The sequence below is a fragment of the Oncorhynchus kisutch genome, linkage group LG27, assembly GCF_002021735.2.
Source record: "Oncorhynchus kisutch isolate 150728-3 linkage group LG27, Okis_V2, whole genome shotgun sequence".
In the NCBI taxonomy this organism is placed as follows: Eukaryota; Metazoa; Chordata; class Actinopteri; order Salmoniformes; family Salmonidae; genus Oncorhynchus; species Oncorhynchus kisutch.
In genome coordinates, this window is record NC_034200.2 from 27,190,572 (window position 1) to 27,211,327 (window position 20,756).

The 20,756-nt window shown below is 43.0% G+C and overlaps 1 pseudogene; it reads right to left on the reverse strand.

Moving 5' to 3' along the window:
* The window catches only part of LOC109871560 (ephrin type-B receptor 1-B-like), a 263,743-nt pseudogene that overhangs the window by 168,212 nt on the left and 74,775 nt on the right, over nt 1-20,756 (reverse strand).

A 20,756-nucleotide genomic window follows, 5' to 3' on the forward strand; every position in this document is an offset into this window, starting at 1 on the left:
TAAACATCTCTGTCTGTTAAGAGAAACTGATAAAGGAGCTTTAAACATCTCTGTCTGTTAATTAAGAGAAACTGATAAAGGAGCTTTAAACATCTCTGTTTGTTAAGAGAAACTGATAGAGGAGCTTTAAACATCTCTGTTTGTTAAGAGAAACTGATAAAGGAGCTTTAAACATCTCTGTCTGTTAAGAGAAACTGATAGAGGAGCTTTAAACATCTCTGTTTGTTAAGAGAAACTGATAGAGGAGCTTTAAACATCTCTGTCTGTTAAGAGAAACTGATAAAGGAGCTTTAAACATCTCTGTTTGTTAAGAGAAACTGATAGAGGAGCTTTAAACATCTCTGTTTGTTAAGAGAAACTGATAGAGGAGCTTTAAACATCTCTGTCTGTTAAGAGAAACTGATAGAGGAGCTTTAAACATCTCTGTTTGTTAAGAGAAACTGATAGAGGAGCTTTAAACATCTCTGTTTGTTAATTAAGAGAAACTGATAAAGGAGCTTTAAACATCTCTGTTTGTTAATTAAGAGAAACTGATAGAGGAGCTTTAAACATCTCTGCGTCTGTATCTCCATCTTTAGATCAAGGCCATATACCATTTATTTCTCATATGGTAATAAAATAGGATATAGCAGAAACATAGACTGAGATGGAAGAGGAAAGAGACGCTGTATAAGGAATGTGGAGATGATGGAGAGATAGAGAAAGATGTGTGTATTGAACACACTGCTATCCACCCTACTCTTATGTTTATTAAAAGCCATATTCATTCACTGTTGATCTGAACCCTGTTTTTGAATACTTGTTTTGACAGGCTTCATCATGACTCAGCACTATGTTGTCAGACTAACCCTGTGGGTGGAAGAAGAGCTGTTCTTTTCAGTTTTCAGCTGTTCTATTCAGTGAGTGGAACTGTGTGACTCCACAGCCATTCTCAGCACAGTTCATAATCACAGCATCTGTGATTGCATAAGAGGGACCTTGCCTGGGGTTGGATCTGATCTAAGGGCAGTTGAAATAGGAGCAAAATAGAAGTTGCCCTTCACCACTGATCTAGGACCAGATTATGCTCTCCTGAACCATAACCTTCATTATTAGTGGAATGCAGACATATCTGATCCAGTATCAGTTGTTAGGAGCAAGTTTTAATGACTCTATGCCCCTCAAAGTCATTGGTTTCCTTGGCCAAGTAGCAAAGTACAGTAGAACGGAAAACACACAAACACACACACACACTGCATTCATATCTATGTATTGATCGTATCAGATGTGCGTCAATCAATCTTATCTCCGCTCCGCACATTCTCACTCACACCTCCAGAGGGACCCAATAAAGCATCGTGCTGGGAAGGCTGAGCACACTATATTATCATTAGAGACCTTGAGCACATATTATACTTGGTGTGTGTGTGTTTGTTTGTTTGTTTGTTTGTGTGTGAGAGAGAGAGAGAGAGAGAGAGAGAGAGAGAGAGTCATCATTAGATAAATAAGTTGCCCTACAGTAGCTCACTTCAAACTGCAACTACTATATACTTGTTTTGGGCAACACAGACACATGTCTTCCTCTACCAAGCCTTACAAACAGTAGCCTGTAAAATAAAACATGTGGTTTTACATCTTCATAGAATGATACTGTACATCACTCATCATCCCTAGGACAGCAGCCCTCACCGTCTCAGCAGATTAGGAATGAATGATAACGCGCCTCTCTATCATGCTTCTCTGATCAAAGGAGAATTACAGTGCACCACGATCTGCAAAATGCATGAAACACAATCAATACCGTATGCCACACAAAGCGGTGTGAAAGAAGAGAACTATGAAATTGGCTATGTGCTGTTACAATAAAGATAATGCTCTGATGTCTTCTTATGTACCTACTGTATCTAAAATAGATCAATTCCCACAGAGCCTGTGTGATTTAATCTACTGCGAGTCTTCAGTCATGTTGAAGCGGTAAAATATGAAAGACAATGATTTATTTACAACTCCCAAGTCTGGGCCTGAGGTTCCAGACAAATCTAATTCCCAAACCGGGAACAGCTGGCCGTTCAGAATAAATCCAGTGATATTGATTCCGCAGCAAACCAAATCTGGTTCTTTCAAGGTTCCCAGGACTTTTCATTGGGTTGTGGGAATGGGGATGGACATTACAAAAGAAATACCTTCAAATAAAAACATTTATGAGTTTAGGGCCAGGCATATTTCTCTGGTCATGTGGTCAGGGAGAAATCCTGGCCCTATTTCTGTGTTCACAGTATTTCATTTATACATTTTATTTAGCAGACACTCTAATTCAGAACAATTTACAGAATAAATTATGGTTAAGTGCCTTGCTTAAGGGCACAATGACCGATTTTTGCAAATAGTCAGCTCTGGGATTGAAACCAACAACCTTTCGGTTACTGGCCGAAACGCTCATAACCGTTAGGCTAACTGCCAACCATTTCATTCCTTTGTTGTTTCCTTACCTCGGCAGACATTCCCGTTATCTGTCTCGAACCCAGCTTTGCAGGTGCAGCTCCCGATAGGAACCATCCACTCCCCATCTCCATTGCAGTACAGCTTTATTGGCACGTCCACCTCCTCCGAATTCGGGATGCAGATCCCTCTAGCGATGACCAGGGAGGTGCTCTCCGCCCCCGTCATGGTCTCTGGGAAGATGGCGAAGTTCTGCACCACACTGGGGCACTTCTTATAAAACACTCTGACCGAGAGTAGCGACATACAAGCACCATAGTCCTGAAAGGCCAGGTAGAACCCATTCTTCGACAGCGGGCCAAAGCTCCGAACCTCTGTGTTGACCTTCATCAATCGTCCGCCGAAGTCCACCTGGGAGAAGCTCTCATCGGCCGCGATGGTGTCCACCTTTAGGTAAGGGGCTTCCATCCAGAAGGCAGTTCCTTTGGTGGCGATGACCGAGTCTGTCTCGTAGTAGTAGAGATTGAAGGTCTCCTTACAGGAGCCGGGAACGTTGGGGATGGAGCTGCAGTCACGCACGGTGAAGCGCATCTCCACGTAGATCCTCTGAGCTCCACGTCGGTCGATGAAGGTGGTAAGGAGCCAGTTGTTCTGGCTGGGCTCAAACACGTTGCACACCTGGTAGGTCCGGATGGTGTTGAGGTTCTCGTCGTAGCCGCTCACCTCCTCCCACTGTGAGACAGAGTAGAGACCAGAGACATGGGTATTTGGTTAGAAATATACAGTATCTTGAAATTGTCACAAACACAGTAACCAATAGTGTTTGACACTGCAATGCCAAGAGAGAAGGATGCTCAGCTAGTATCAGCTCAAATGTTTGTTAACAATTTTTTTTATCAATATTTGATATTTAAATTCACAGTTTCCTGCCTTGCAAAAAGTATGAAAAGGTAGTATGAAGTTTACATTGAGCAAGTAAACTCTCAGGGCATTTGAAGTAGCTGACTAGAAATTCACTTTTAATTTAGAAGACAAACTTGTGGCAAAGATATGTCAACTGACTTCCTGAAATGACAGTTCCCTGTCGACCAGTGGTTATCTCTAAAACAGCATTAGATAGAGAGATACAACGATAGCACACATACCGTTTTTGGAATCTGGTTTCTAAAGATTTATATACATATATATTTTTTTAACTATCCTTACCATCTGTGTTCACAAACTGGTGTCAGGGGCATGAACACATAATTTGGACTTAACTTCCTGAAATGACAGTCCCCATCTACCAACACATACAGTACAGTATTAGTACAGGTAAAACTTCTTAGTAATGGTCAGTAACAGAATGGAGTGATTGAATCATACTACACCGGCTCCGATGGATGTGTCAGGGCTTGTAAACTACTACAGACTACAAAGGGAAGCACAGCCACGTGCTGCCCAGTGATACGAGCCTACGAGCTAAATTACTGTCTATGCTCTCTTCGAGGCAAGCAACACTGAAGCATGCATGAGAGCATCAGCTGTTCCAGGCGACTGTGTGATCAAGCTCTCCCTAGCCGATGTGAGTAAGAGCTTTAAACAGTTCAACATTCACAAGGCCGCAGGGCCAGACGGCTTACCAGGACGCGTACGCCGATCATGCGCTGACCAACTGGCAAGTGTCTTCACTGACATTTTCAACATGTCCCTGACTGAGTCTGTAATACCAACATATTTCAAGCAGACCACCATAGTCCCTGTGCCCAAGAACACTAAGATAACCTGCCTAAATTACTATCCATAGCACTCACTTCTGTAGCCATGAAGTGCTTTGAAAGGCTGGTCATGACTCACAACACCACCATTATCCCAGAAACCCTAGACCCACTCCAATTTGCATACCGCCTCAACTGATCCACAGATGATGCAATCTCTATTGCACACCACACTGCCCTTTCACACCTGGAAAAAAGGAGCACCTATGTGAGAATGGTGTTCATTGACTACAGCTCAGCGTTCAACACCATAGTGCCCAAAAAGCATCACTAAGCTAAGGACCCTGGGACTAAACAGTCCCTCTGCAACTGGATCCTGAACTTCCTGACGGGCCTCCCCCAGGTGGTAAGGGTATGTAACAACACATCTGCCACGCTGATCCTCAACACAGGGGCCCCTCAGGGGTGCGTGCTCAGTCCCCTCCTGTACTCCTTGTTCACTCATGACTGCATGGCCAGGGACGACTCCAAGACCATCATTAGGTTTGCCGATGACACAACAGTCTAATCACCGACAACAATGAGACAGCCTATAGGGAGGAGGTCAGAGACCTGGCCGTGTGGTGCAAGGATAACAGCCTCTCCCTCAACGTGATGAAAACAAAGGAGATGATTGTGGACTACAGGAAAAGGAGTATACCGAGCACGCCCCCATTCTCATCAACGGGGCTGTAGTGGAGCAGGTTAGGAGCTTCAAATTCCTTGGTGTCCACATCGCCAACAAACTATCACACCAAGACAATCGTGAAGAGAGCACGACAAAGCATATTCCCCCTCAGGAGACTGAAAAGATTTGGCATGGGTCCTCAGATCCTCAAAAGGTTCTACAGCTGTACCATTGAGAGCATGAACAAAGAAATTGAAAAGACTTAAAGATACGTTGAAGAAACAAAAAGAGGAAGGTTAATATCCAGGTCTGCTCACTCCATACCACCAACCACAGCCACTTCCACATTCTTGCATTGTCTGCCTGGAATGGCATGCTCATTGCTGGTTAGTCCCCTTTAAAAGGTTCCACACAAACGATACAGCTTTCATACTAGAACATATTCTGTAGCAGACTGAATTATAGTAGTAATCGAGACAGTGGTAGACAATGGAGATGTCGGAGGACATTTATGCCAACATTAATCTAGAGAATACATTTCATAATAAAGGGCCAGCAAATAGAGATGAGGATTTCTATGAAGATATCATCAACTCCCACGAGGAATATGCCACCTCAAAGACAACACCAGGACTTATCCCCTCAGGTTTGGAGAGCTCAGGATTGAGACCCTTCAGAGCTGCTGCAGTGTGCCTGGGGCTGCTGTGTGTTCTTCTACTGGCTGGGTTAATTGGTCTGGGTTTCTATCACAAGAAAGTTGTTGTTGGGTTTGAAGATTATAAAGCTTCCAAAACTAACCTGACGATAGAGAAAGAAGAGTTACAGACCAGTTACATCACCCTGACAAAAGAGAGAGATGAGCTACAGACCAGCAACAAGAAACTGACGACAGAGAGAGACCAGCTACAGATCAACTACAATGCCATGAGAGGTGAAAGAGACGGGGCACTGAGCAACTACAACAACTGCCTTAGCAATTTTAGACACGGTGGATGTCCTTGTTATTTCCCACACATACAGTACTACAGATCCAAACTTTCAGGAGATCCACAGCTGATTAATGACCTTGCTTTAGAAACCCAAAGCCTATAACCAGAGAGAGCATACTAAGAGGTCCGGGAACTGCTTCTCTAATATAAATCCTAGATCACACTTGTAGGTGATGTCATAGTGATGTTAGCTAGCTAAGCTCATGCGCATAAATGCATAATCAGGTTTAAAAGTCGTGTCGCCCTGGACTGCACCTCCCATTGACTTCCCAAATCGCTGGTCTGTTTGGTCTTTTTCATAGGCATCCCGGAGAAGAATTTGTTGCGCTTTTTTCGGTTGCTTGTTTTTTGTTAATTTGTTGTTGCAATCTGATTGAATTGTCTTGACTATTGATTGATGTGTCTTGTCAATTGTTGTCTTTGTCGCATAATGAAAAATGTCAATAAATATGTTAGACATGAAACATTTACACAAATCCGATTGTAAAACCCCTGTGTCACATCTAGAGTATTACTAAAGGCATGACTAGTACTCAACAGACTAAACAGACTTCCTGAAATGACAGTTCCCTGTATTCCAGTGTCTAAAACAGCTACAGATAGAGAGGGAAACACACATAGGAATCTGGTTGCTGTCTTATTTTCACACCTAGTCAGCAGCCAATCACATACATCTTTTTGGTATGTCTATATGTGGCATGCTCATTGGTGGTAAGACACCTATAAAACGTTCCGTACACACGACACAGCATTCATACTGGAACATATTGTCACGTAGGCATAATGGATTCGGGAGACAGACGCAGGAATGCCTAATAGGGTTCTTTATTTAGCCCAAATTACGGCACGGGGATGAAGACCAAACAAACACGTAACATAAACATAGGGTTGAAACCCAAAACAAAAGATTGAGGAGTTCCTCGAAAAAATACTTGAAAAAATACAATACAATACAATACTGCACAATGATTATCACACTAGACGAGACCCGTAATCAACTGCGCAATCCACAATGGCACGAAAGCCCAAACACACAGCACAGGTACTCACACGCACCAATGGACATTGTAACAATAATGGACAGCACCATGGTGAACAAAGGGCACATATATACAAATACAATCAGTGGGAATAGGGGCCAGGTGTGCACAATGAAAGTTCCAGAGTGATCTGTGACACATGTTCTGTAGCAGATAGTAGCATTTGAGACAGTGGTAGATCATGGAGATGTCAGAGGACAAATGTGCAAACATAGACGTGGCAAGCAAAGATGAGCATATCTATGAAGATGCCATATTCTCTCAAGACCTCAAGAGATAAGACCAAGGAGGATGCCACTTCTAAGGGGTAGAACAGGTGCTAACCCCTCAAGTATTGATAACGCAGCAAGGAGACCCTCCAGAGCTGATGCAGTGTGTCTGGGGCTGTTGTGTGTTCTCCTACTGGATGGGATCGTAGGCCTGTTTCTTCACCACAGAACGTCATCAGTGGGTTTGAGGATTGTAAAGCCAGCAACCTGACTAAAGGAAGCGAAGTCACAGCAAACTGGCTAAGATGAAAGACCAGTTACAGACCATGGAGAGAGACCAGCTACAAACTGGCTACAACACCATGACCATGGAGAGAGACCAGCTACAAACTGGCTACAACACCATGACCATGGAAAGAGACCAGCTACAAACTGGCTACAACACCATGACCATGGAGCGAGACCAGCAACAAACTGGCTACAACACCCTGACCATGGAGAGAGACCAGCTACAAAATGGCTACGACACCATGACCATGGAGCGAGACCAGCTACAAACTGGCTACAACACCATGACCATGGAGAGAGACCAGCTACAAACTGGCTACAAAACTATGACCATGGAGAGAGACCAGCTACAAACTGGCTACAACACCATGACCATGGAGAAAGAACAGCATCAGACCAGCTACAACACCATGACCATGGAGAGAGACCAGCTACAAACTGGCTACAACACCATGACCATGGAGAGAGACCAGCTACAAACTGGCTACAACACCATGACCATGGAAAGAGACCAGCTACAAACTGGCTACAACACCATGACCATGGAGCGAGACCAGCAACAAAGTGGCTACAACACCATAACCATGGAGAGAGACCAGCTACAAACTGGCTACAACACCATGACCATGGAGAGAGACCAGCAACAAACTGGCTACAACACCCTGACCATGGAGAGAGACCAGCTACAAACTGGCTACAACACCATGGCCATGGAGAGAGACCAGCATCAGACCAGCTACAACACCATGACCATGGAGAGAGACCAGCTACAAACTGGCTACAACACCATGACCATGGAGAGAGACCAGCTACAAACTGGCTACAACACCATGACCATGGAGAGAGACCAGCTACAAACTGGCTACAACACCATGACCATGGAGAGAGACCAGCTACAAACTGGCTACAAAACTATGACCATGGAGAGAGACCAGCTACAAACTGGCTACAACACCATGACCATGGAGAGAGACCAGCTTCAGACCAGCTACAACACCATGACCATGGAGAGAGACCAGCTACGAACTGGCTACAACACCATGACCATGGAGAGAGACCAGCATCAAACCAGCTACAACACAATGACCATGGAGAGAGACCAGCTACAAACTGGCTACAACACCATGGCCATGGAGAGAGACCAGCTTCAGACCAGCTACAACACCATGACCATGGAGAGAGACCAGCTACAAACTGACTACAACGCCATGGCCATGGAGAGAGACCAGCTTCAGACCAGCTACAACAACCTGGCTGAAGAGAGAGACCTGTTAAAGAGAGAGAGAGACTAGCTTCAGAAGAGGATTTCTGCCTTAAAACAAACTGGGCCTGAAGGCTGAACGCTGTTTCAGTCTAGATGGTATTACATCTCTTCTGAGGTCAAATCCTCGTATGAGAGCAGATAACACTGCATTGAGAAAGAAGCAGATCTGATGATCATAAACAGCAAAGCAGACATTTCTCACTAAGCTGAACAAGAGGGTCTGGATTGGCCTGACTGACAAAGACAACGAGGGGACCTGGAAATGGGTGGACGTTACCCCACTGACCACAGCCTACTGGTCGGGAAAACAACCTGATAATGGCGGTGGGGATCGAGCAAACTGTGCTGAGCACTCTCCTGAGTTGATTGATATGGAATGACTTTTCATGTGCCGCTCATCGTAACAGTGTTATATTAATGCATGTGTATATAGCAGATGTGGTCCCTGAATTACGCTTGAGGGATGACTTTTTGATATGAGCAAGTAATCATTAAGACATTTGATAAGAAGCTTCAAAAAAATATGCAGAAATGTCAAGATGGTTCCTTTCTATTCGTGTTCACAAACTTGTCACACACTGATCTGTTTCACCTGTCTTGTGATTGTCTCCATCCCCACCAGGTGTATCCCATTACTTTAAATACTATCCACCTCCTGTGTCTGCATCTGGGTCTTAGCCTGAGCCATGACAAAACTGGTGGTTAGGTGGGCGCCGACTTCTTGAAAGTCAGTTCCCTGTCTAACAGTGGTGATGTCTAACACAGCATCAGATAAAGATACAGCAATGTATTACTGTCAGCTCAGGACTTCCTGAGCCTGCGAAGGCCTTTACTTCAAACTCTACACCCTCAGAGAGTTTGAAGTAAACTCCGCACCCTCTACAGGGCCCTCTACACCCCCAGATACAAATCTGCATATATTTTTATATATTGTAATTTTGTTTTCATTGATTACATTTTTTTTCTTCTTAATTGTAATGATCTTCCTATTGAATTTCTTCAGTTTGTGTTGGAAAAAGAAGGGTTACCATCCAAGAGAGAAAAATATCCCATCAGAATGTGTCTTTGGTAGTCTCTTGGTAGAAATAATCTATCTGGGCTCAACACTCATTGGCTAGGCCCTCAGGCTTTGAATAGAAGGCACCAGCCAATGCCATTGACATTGACTTCCATTAGAGCAGCATTTTGGAATGACAGTAGAATCAACCAATCACAAATGGTCATGTAATATGTTGGACAATTGTATGATGCCTCAAGGCCCTCTAGAGGGCCTAAGTATACGTCACTAATTCAGAGCCAATAGCGAGCCTTATCTTGTTTTCTCACGCTTGAGCCTAGCTAGCTGGCTAGCTTTTTGTAGTGAGTGTTTGTAACAATGGCGATGGCAACTGCAGAGCGAGTAATCAAGAACGATGTGGTGGCTAAATTGCATCGCCCTTTTCAAGACTAACTTTTAATGAAAAGTTAAATCTTGTACAGAACGGGAGACCAATTCTTGCACTGCCTGATTTGGCGCCACAATGAAAGAGTTTTGAAAGGCATTTTCAAGTTAATAATTATGAGTGCTATCCGTGGATAACCAGCTGTGAGCTGACAAAAAAAAGCTTTACTGTTGGAATTGCCTACTCTTCAGCACCGATAACAGCTCAACCTGGACAACTGGTTTCAAAGATTTAGCTTGATTGAGAAAGTCAGCACTTTGACACCACAACTCAACTTCACACCTGCGAGCTACAGTGAGTTTAAAAACATTTGGGGAAACAAGAGTAGATCTTCTTCTTAAAGAGCAGCGGCGCAATGAGACACTTGCTCACAATGATAAAGTCAGGCACAACAGGGAGATTCTAGAGCTCCTTATTCATACGGTTGTGTTTTTAGGCAAACAAAATGTAGCATTCAGAGGACAATGATGAGGGTAAAGAATCAGTTAATAAGGGAAACTACTTGGAAACAATGGATTTCTTAACTGAGTATGACAGCACGTTAAACTGCCATTTGGCTATCGAGTTCACAGTCATTTCCAGCTAAATCCAAAAGGACCTGATACACGCGGTTGCGAATGTAATGACAGATGTCATGAAGGAAGAATTGAAGAAAACCCCCTTTGTGACGAGACGACATACATGACGAGACGACAGACATCAGCAATGTGGCCCATAAGTCTTATGTGTTGCGTTACACTACCGATGGTGTTGGGAAGGAAAGGTTTTTCAAATTTGAGAATGTAACTGAGGATAAACGGGCAGAAGCAGTTGCTGTCCGAATTGTGAGCTCTTTAGAGGAGTGTGAATGGCCAAAGTTGTGGCACAGTGTTACGATGGGACCGCAGTCATGGCCTCTGGTATAAACGGAGTACAAACCAAGGAGAAAGAAAGGTCTTTATTCATTGCTATGCGCACACTCATAATCTGGTGATGTCAGAAGGTGCTGGTAAACTAAAAGAACACAATATCTTGGTGGCCTGGCAGCGATTTTCTCAAGATCTGTCAAAAGAGCAAAACTACTGGATGAAATATGCCAGCGAAGACTACACAGAGTGGCGCCAACACGACGGAACTTCTCCTCACGCTTAGTTTGCACTGTGTAGGAAAAAAATGCAGAACTCATTGAACTCTTTGAATGCATAATGGACCATCACGAAGACTCTGATGAAGACACCAACCACAGCGCAGATGGATGCACCTGACAAGCTTTGAGTTCTGCTTCCGGCTATCCGCGTTCTACTCCATATTTGCATACTCTGACGTGCTGTTTAGAATATTGCAGAACAGAGAGTTTGACATGCAGTTCTCCTTGTCCAGGGTGGACGACTTCTGCAACACCACAGAGAGGGAAAAAGGAAAATGTGATTCCATCTACGAGGACACTGAGTGAGACCGGAGTACCAAGGGGGCGCAGGACACATATGCAAGGAGACATTTGAAGACATAAGGAGACATATGCGGGCAGTACTAACAGCTACACAGTGCGATCATCGACAACATTATCACTCAGTTAAGAAACAGATTCAATGACCATGAAAGGCTCATGTTCCTTGCCCTCCTTGGCCCCCAAGCTTTCCAAACGCTGCGTTCTCTAGTCTCGAGCAAAGCTGATTTTGATTCGCCGGGGCTTAAAACAGAACTCACCGTTATGTACTCAGTGTCTGACTTCGAGAGTAAGAGCCCGGCTGATCTGCTCCACTTTCTCCAGCATAAGAGACTAAATGATAGTATGCACCAATTGTATCTGCTTACCTGTCTAGTTTTGACCATTCCAGTGTCCACTGCATCAGTAGAAAGAACATTTTCTGCACTAAAAAGGATCAAACATGTTCCAGGAACACCACTGGACAGGCTTTGATCTCAATTGAAAAACAACTTATTTCGGATGTAAAATCAAAAGACAAGCTATATGCACACGCCATTGCCCATTTCATAAAGAAAGACAGGGGAATGGACTTTAAAAAAAAAAGATAATCGTCATGGACTTTTTGTTTTCATCCACAGCTTGCTTTTCGTTCATATCATTTGTAAAATATTATTTCTACTTTAGATCACTGGTTGTGTGGTAAAACCAAAGGTAATGACCATGCATTTGGAAGTACTGGGTACATGACATTTCGTGTTGGGGTGTATATTTCTATTGTTGCATGGAGATAGAACATAGAATACAGTGCAACGTTTTTTCTCTCTGACAGCATATACTGTCTGTGGTCTTGAAACAATGTCAGTAGTTGTGTGGTTGAATTTATTCCGCCACTATCTGAGTGACTGTTTGTTTTGGAAAATGTTTAGTTGAAATGACACAACCATATTTTTTTCTAACGTGGTTCCTCATATCGATATTTGCCACCGTTGTGTACATGTGCTGCTTCTGTGAGCCACAGCCGAGGCGTGGTTTAGGACCGTTTGACTCTGACATCAAATAATTGCATCTCCTACATAGGTCTGCAAAAGAAAATTCTCAAGTCATGCTCTGTATACACAAGCATCCGAGTGTTTATCTATATGTATGACATCAGATCTTTTTCCGCAACTGAGGGCCTAGCTCCAATAGTCACAGTTCGCCACTGGAAATACAGTTGAAGTCTGAAGTTTACATACACTTACATTGGAGTCACAAAAACTCGTTTTTCAACCACTCCACACATTTCTTGTTAACAAACTATTGTTTCGGCAAGTCGGTTAGGACACCTACTTTGTGCATGACACAAGTCATTTTTACAACAATTGTTTACAGACAGATTATTTCACTTATAATTCACTGTTCCAATCACAATTCCAGTGGGTCAGAAGTTTACATACACCAAGTTGACAGTGCCTTTAAACAGCTTGGAAAATTCCAGAAAATGATGTCAAGGCTTTAGAAGCTTCTGATAGGCTAATTGACATCATTTGAGTCAACTGGAGGTGTACCTGTGGATGTATTTCAAGGCCTACCTTCAAACTCAGTGCTTCTTTGCTTGACATCATGGGATAATCAAAATAAATCAGCCAAGACCTGTTCATCTTTGGGAGCAATTTCCAAATTCCTGAAGGTACCACGCTCATCTGTACAAACAATAATATACAAGTATAAACACCATGGGACCACGCAGCTGTCATACCACTCAGGAAGGAGCCGCGTTCTGTCTCCTAGAGATTAATGTACTTTGGTGCGAAAAGTGCAAATCAATCCCAGAACAACAGCAAAGAACGCTGTGAAGATGCTGGAGGAAACAGGTACATAAGTATCTATATCCACAGTCAAATGTGCCCTATGTCGACATAACCTGAAAGGCCGCTCAGCAAGGAAGAAGCCACTGCTCCAAAACCACCATAAAGCCAGACAATGGTTTGCAACTGCACATGGGGGATCGTTATGTACTTTTTGGAGAAATGTCCTCTGGTCTGATGAAACAAAAATAGAACTGTTTAGCCATAATGACCATCGTTATGTTTGGAGGAAAAAGAGGGAAGCTTGCAAGCCAAAGAACACCATCCCAACCCCATGAAGCATGGCCTGCAGAATTAAGCCATGGAACTCCTTGTTTGGCCAGTGTGTGGCCAAGCCCTCGTTACAGCTATTGTACCTTGTTCATTCATCAAAATCAAACCCGTTTGAGCCACCGGCAGCTATTGCTATTATTGTTGCATCCCTGGTTAAAGGAAGCGGGTTCTTTTTCGTTATTGTAAAGAGATACTCCACAAGATAAATCATTAACATCAAGAATAGGTTCATTTCCAACATGACCACGGATACAACAAAGCCGGTTCCAAGCGGAGTCCATCTGCACGCGCTCAAAAGGAACACAATTGAATACCTTGGCCAACAACCAATGAGGGCCTGCCAATAAAACTATGCGCATCCAATCAGAAACATATTTCCCATATCACGCATTGAACGCATGCATACCACTTTAACCAGGTGTGTATAATAACATGCTGCTTATCTCTCAAACACTACAACTCCTCCCCTGCAATGTCAACTAGTTTTGAGAACCTTATTTTACCTTTGACATTGTCTTTTTTTTGTTATACAGCTCCTGATTACATAACCCATTTACAGCGTTTTAGCATTTCCTTTTACAGGTAACAGGATTCTTCAAAACAAGTTGTTACACATTTCTTTGTTCACATCTCTGAGGCACAGTGTTCGCATTGTCCATATCAACGTCATCAACATCATAGTCCCAAGATCCTCCTACATAAAGAGAACCATCTCCCTCTGCAAGGGCATCACCTTGTCTCCTTGGCTTGATGTTCAACATCTGATTCACATGTCTTTTCGCAGAGTTAACCACAACATTAACCATGTATGTGACAGGACCCAGACCCTTAGTTATCACACCATTCAACCACTTTTCTCCTCCCCTGTAATTCTTTACCAAGACCTCTTGATCAACAGAGAAGGAGCTGACCTTCTGTGGTTTGTCACTGTTGACTTGTGACCCCTCAACAGTTTTAGCTGAAGTAGTACTCTGCTTGTGTACAATTTCTGGCCATATAGCATAAGCATCCATAACAACCAAAAACATTTGCTTTTGGTCTTCTGCAAAGTCTAAGTGTCGTCTCTCCCATGGACCTGATGCCCATTTTCATGTTGGTACTGGACTTTTGCAGGCCTGCTACACTGCTGCTTACATATGTCACAAATACTTACTTCAGTTATTTTCATGAAGTGTAGGCCACCAGAGAAGACTTCTAGCTCAGGATTTCATCTTAACTATACCCCAATGACTCTCATGTAGTTCTGCCAATAGTCTGCTTTGCAGGCTTTGTGGAGTCACCACCTTGTAACCCCAAAGAATACAGTCATCCTCAATGGTAAGTTCTTTCTTTGAGGTTTAAAGACGTTGTCTGGTACATGGTTTGGCCATCCTGACATTACACACTGCTTAACCATTTTCAACCATTTTCAACCATTTTCAATACTGGATCTTTATCAGTTTTTAGTGCTATATCCTTAGCAGTGACTGGCAAGCCATCTATAACTGACACTCTATACACTGGATTTGGTGTTGAACCCCTACAATCACTCAGTGGGAGTCTGGACAACGCATCTGCCTTGCCATGCTCCTCTGACAGTTTGTTTCCTACCATACAGATACTCATGAAATTGCGTAAGTCCAAAAACCAATCCTAGTGCTTATTTTTCTATTTGAGAATAGTTCATTTCTGTTTTAGTAAGTAAATGCTATCGGTTTCTCAGAACCATCCTTAGATTTGTGAGAAATCCCTGCACCTACACCTACCGGTGAAGCATCACAGGCTAGTATGAGCCGTAGCTCCGGGTTGTAGTGAACTAACACCTGGCCAGTAGGTAGATGTCCCTTAGCTTCCTCCAAAGCACTTGGGCTTTTCTGGGACCATTCCTATTTGACATCTTTCTGCAGTAGAGCGGTCAAAGGCATGACTATGGTAGACAGATTTGGAATGAATTTGCCATAATAGTTAAGTAACGAAGGAAAAGACCTGAGCTCAGTGGTGTTTGTAGGAATAGGAGCCTTCTCAATAGTTTCAGTTTTCTGTTTCATGGCGTGTATCACCTCTGCATCTATCACATGACCTAGATAGGTTACTCTGTTCTGGAAGAAAGAACATTTCTCTATTTTAACCTTCAGATTGCAGACTTTCAGTCTTTTTAGGACTTCTTCCAGATTTCTCATGTGCTATTCTGTGTTACGCCCTGTGATCAGTATATCATCAAGATAGCAGATCACCCCATCTATATAGCAGATACCCCATTCAGATTTTCTGAAAAATAGCTGGCGCAAAGGCAACCCCATAAGGAAGCCTGTTGACCTTAAACAAGCCCTTATGAGTATTCATGGTGAGATAGTGTTTAGACCTCTCCTCTAGTTGTTCTGGCTGGTATGCCTGTGACAAACCAAGCTTTGTGAACAAGTCCTGCGTTTTTGGTAACGGATACTGATCTACTTCCAGCCACCGATTGATAGTTACCTTGTAATCTCCACACATTCTTACATTATCATCTGTTTTTGGTATACACACCATTGGAGCAGTCCATCGACTGTAGTTAAATGAAGTAAGAACCCCTTCTGACTCCAACTGAATTGGCTGTTTTTTAACAGCTTCTCTAAGTGCATATGGCACTGGGCGAAGCTTGCAGAACTTAGGTTCAGCCCCCTTCGTTAAATGTATCTTGGCTGTGATACCTTTTAGCATTCCCAGCTCTGGCTGAAACACAGAGGAATATTTTCCACACAAACCCTCTGTATACACATGACCAGTGTAGCTTCAACTGACTGATTCAGTCTCTACCCAGCAGGGCAGGACCATTGCCTTTGACCACCAGCAAGTCTAAAATTGTAGTGCTCCCATTACACTTGACCTTGACTGAGATTTTCCTTCTTAGAACTAGTGATGGTTTACTGTATTTTTCTAACACAGCTTGCAGGGCTCAATTTATCCTTTTGAGCCTTTAGTTGTACAACCTCTCTGATATCACAGAAACTGATGCACCTGTATCAGCTTCCATTTTGAGTCTCACATCATCTACCCTTATATACACATAGTACGGTTTAGTAATGTCTTTACCTGTATCTAATGTATGGGGCGGCAGCGTAGCCTAGTGGTTAGAGCGTTGGACTAGTAACCGGAAGGTTGCAAGTTCAAACCCCCGAGCTGACAAGGTACAAATCTGTTGTTCTGCCCCTGAACAGGCAGTTAACCCACTGTTCCTAGGCTGTCATTGAAAATAAGAATTTGTTCTTAACTGACTTTCCTAGTTAAATAAAGGTAAAAAAAAAAAAAACAGTTCAGTTCCTTTTACGTTACCCAACTCATAGTCACTGGTGAAAATGGCTGATGTCTCACTCTCATTTGAGATGTTATGCTCATCACTCTGGCGCTTGAGTGCGATACAATGCTCATCTCTGTTGTAATGACGTTCTTGTCCTCTCTCTCGCTGTTGTGCGTTGCCCTAGTGCTGATCATCGTTGCTCCTCTCGACTTCCTGTAGCCGCAGTAAGGAGGCCTCTCCCTCAGTAGCATCCAGGTGCTCATTCCATTTCGCTTGCTTCATGTCATTGTTTCCCACCAGACGCGAGCGGCATGCCCTGGCTATGTGTCCTTTCTTCTTGTACTCCCGACACTCAAAATCTTTGTAGCGGCCCTCATCTGGCTTGTGCCCTTTTCCCGCACAATGGTAACGTGGTTTACCTGTTGTCTCCATTTTCTTGGAAACACTTTTCTTCTCAACTACATTTGCTTTAAAAGTATTTTGTGAAAACTGCTATGTATTTTACTTTGTAACTTCTAAAGAAAATCCCATATCCACAGCCAGTGCTAATGTAAGTATTTTGTGTGAGCTACGTTCAGTAAACGGTCTATCAGCTCTGCACTTTTAACACCACACACAAATCTATCACGTAATGACTCTTCAAGAAACAGACCGAATTTACATGTGACTCACTAATCAATTCTCCCTTGAGTTGACTCTTTGCATGAAACTTGCATCATTCAGCAATAAAATTTGTCCTCGGTATGTAGTGACTTTTCAATGTTTTTTCACTTGGTTTCTGTGGCGGACATAAGTCCATTAACAAATTGTGAGTCTTTCTGCCAACAATTGTCAGAAAAATGGCTTTCAACGTATCATCCTCGTACTTGAGCCCATTAGCTTCAACATTTTGTAACAACCTTTCCAAATAGGCTTAAAAACTTTCTTCACCTTTCCTCGAAGTGAAAATCCTCGGCCTTGCCGAATGCCATCTTCGGTGCTAGCTTTTCTACACAGACTCTCCATGGAGCTAACACTTTCTTGCTCGCTCTGTTCCCCTTCGGACAAAAACTCTGGTACCTAGTGGCCAATCTGTTGCATCCCCGGTTAAAGGAAGCAGGTTATTTTAAGTTATTGTAAAGAGAAACTCGACAGTATAAAGCATTAACATCACGAAGAGGTTTATTTCCAACATGACAGTGGATACATCTGCACGCGCTCAAAAGGAACACAATTGAATACCTTGGCCAACAACCAATGAGAGCCTGCCAATAAAACTATGCGCATCCAATCAGATACATATTCCCCATATCACGCATTGAACACGTGCATACCACTTTAACCAGGTGTGTATAATAACATGCTGCTTATCTCTCAAACACTACAATCATAATAACATTTATGAAAATAGAACAAATATTCCTGACACACCCTACAGCATTTTATTAGTTATACACCTCTACAGTTTTACAGTAGGTAGGCCTAGTACCTCTCGGTAAATCTTCAGTATTAGAGTAAAGTGATACAGTATTTACGGGTCTGCTGCTCACATTTATAAAACTGCTCCACGGACATTGAAAACACTTTCCAAAGAGACAAATGCAAAGATGCAAGTGTCATTTCCTGCAGGTCTGCTAGTCACCTCACTTCACCTCACTTCACACAAACCACAGCTACCTGTTAGTGGCAGACTTTCTGGGGAATTGCATTCACCAGCCAATCATACAAATTGTTTTGCATTGTGTTCCTGGAATGGTAGCTTCCTGTCCATTGGTGGTTACAGTCACATATTGTAAGGGCTGACGCTCGAGTAGAGAAGCAGGTACGGGGAGTCAACATTTAATAAGGAACAGACATGGAACAAGACAGGAACAGCGACAGCACACGGGTAACACAACAACATACGACAAATAATCCTGAAGCTGGGGAACAGACAGATATAGGGGAGGTAATGACACAGGTGATTGAGTCCAGGTGAGTCCAACAATTCCTGATACACGTGACTTGGGAAGGTAGGTGTGCGTAATGATGGTGACAGGAATCAGTAATGCTGGGGAGCCTGGCACCTTCGAGCGCCAGGAAAGGGGAGCGGGAGCAGGCTTGACACATACTGTATAAAACCTTTCGGACTCACTGCACAGTGTTCACAACTTTCTTACAACATACACCAACAAACATTACTAGAACATCTGGTACCAGTAACTGAGACAGAAGATGTCTGAGAATATCTATGCCAATATTGAGAGCATTTTAGATGGTGACTCTTGTAACAGAGGACCAGCAAACAGAGATGATATCAATGATGATTAATGTCATCTCCCAAAACTCAAGAGACAAGACTGAAGAGGATGCCACCTCTAATGACAGACCAGGTGCTAACCCATCAGGTTCCGATAGCTCAGGTAGGCAACCCTCCAGAGATGCTGCAGTGTGTTGGGTGTGTGTGTTGCTGTGTGTTCTCCTACTGGCTGGGATCGTAATCCTAGGTTTCTACCACAATAGAGTCATGAATAGTTATGAAGCCAACTTCAAATAGGTACCAGCAACAACAACCTGACCAAATAGAGATACCAGCTATAGACCAGCTACAACACCATGACTAAAGAGAGAGACCAGCTACAGACCAGGTACAACACCATGACTAAAGAGAGAGACCAGCTACAGACCAGTTACAACACCATGACTAAAGAGAGAGACCAGCTACAGACCAGCTACAACACCATGACTAAAGAGAGAGACCAGCTACAGACCAGGTACAACACCATGACTAAAGAGAGAGACCAGCTACAGACCAGGTACAACACCATGACTGAGGAGAGAGACCAGTTACAGACCAGCTACAACACCATATCGAACAACTTCGCACAGCCATTGAAAAGGAGGGGGACAGCATTCCACAGGCCACAATCAACAGACTGATCAACTCTATGTGAAGGAGATGTGTCGTGCTGCATGATGCAAATGGTGGTCACACCAGACATTGACTGGTTTTCTGATCAATGTCCCTACACTCTTAGAAGAAAAGGTGCTATCTAGAACCTAAAAGGGTTCTTTGGTTGTCCCCATAAAATAACCATTTGATGAACCCTTTTTGGTTCCAGGTGGAACCCTTTTGGTTCCAGGTAGAACCCTTTTGGGTTTGTGGGGGGAAAATGACTAAATTAGTCATGCTATCCCGTGTTTTACTACTTAGTGAATTGTATCTTGTTATGCTAGTGTTTTTTTTCTAACCTAACTTGTCTTTGTTTGACTTAGTCATAAGACTGGGCGTATAGCTAAAATCCGTTTGGGTGCAACCACAGTATGTGAGACTTCCCATGGTTTTATTATCTGCAAGAAGTCAGTTGTATGGAAACTTGCAGGAAGGACCACATTATAGTGTGAACTGTGACAAACGGAGTTATACGGTTCAGCCCTCGTGCTATCAACTTCGGGTTATCTTAATCTGCACAGACAATCCAATCGCCTTTTGTACTATGTTCCGCCCCTTTTTCCACACATATGCTAAACTGCCACGAAGACAAAGAGGTTGTACTTTCTATAATAGCAGAGAGCCAACTCTGTCCGTTGGGCTCTTAACTCCGCACATTTTTTGGGGGTATCTGTGACCAACAGATGCATATCTGTTTTCTCAGTCATGTGAAATCCATAGATTAGAGCCTAATGAATTTATTTCAATTGATTGATTTCCTTATATGAAATTTAGCTCAGGAAAATCTTTTAAATTGTTGCACGCTGTGTTTATATTTTTGTTCAGTGTATAAACCCTCAACTTGTTGAATACCAGTGGTATTCACGCTTAACACTTTATATATGAATTACTTATTTTTTACAGTGATCCAAGTATAAATGACCAATGTTACGATAGATTGCCATTTATTTTCTATTTTCTACCAAAATTACTGAAGATTCTGTTAACTTTGGTATTATCGGTAGCTTTGCAACCCTAGGCTTGACTAGACACTGACTTGGCACTCAC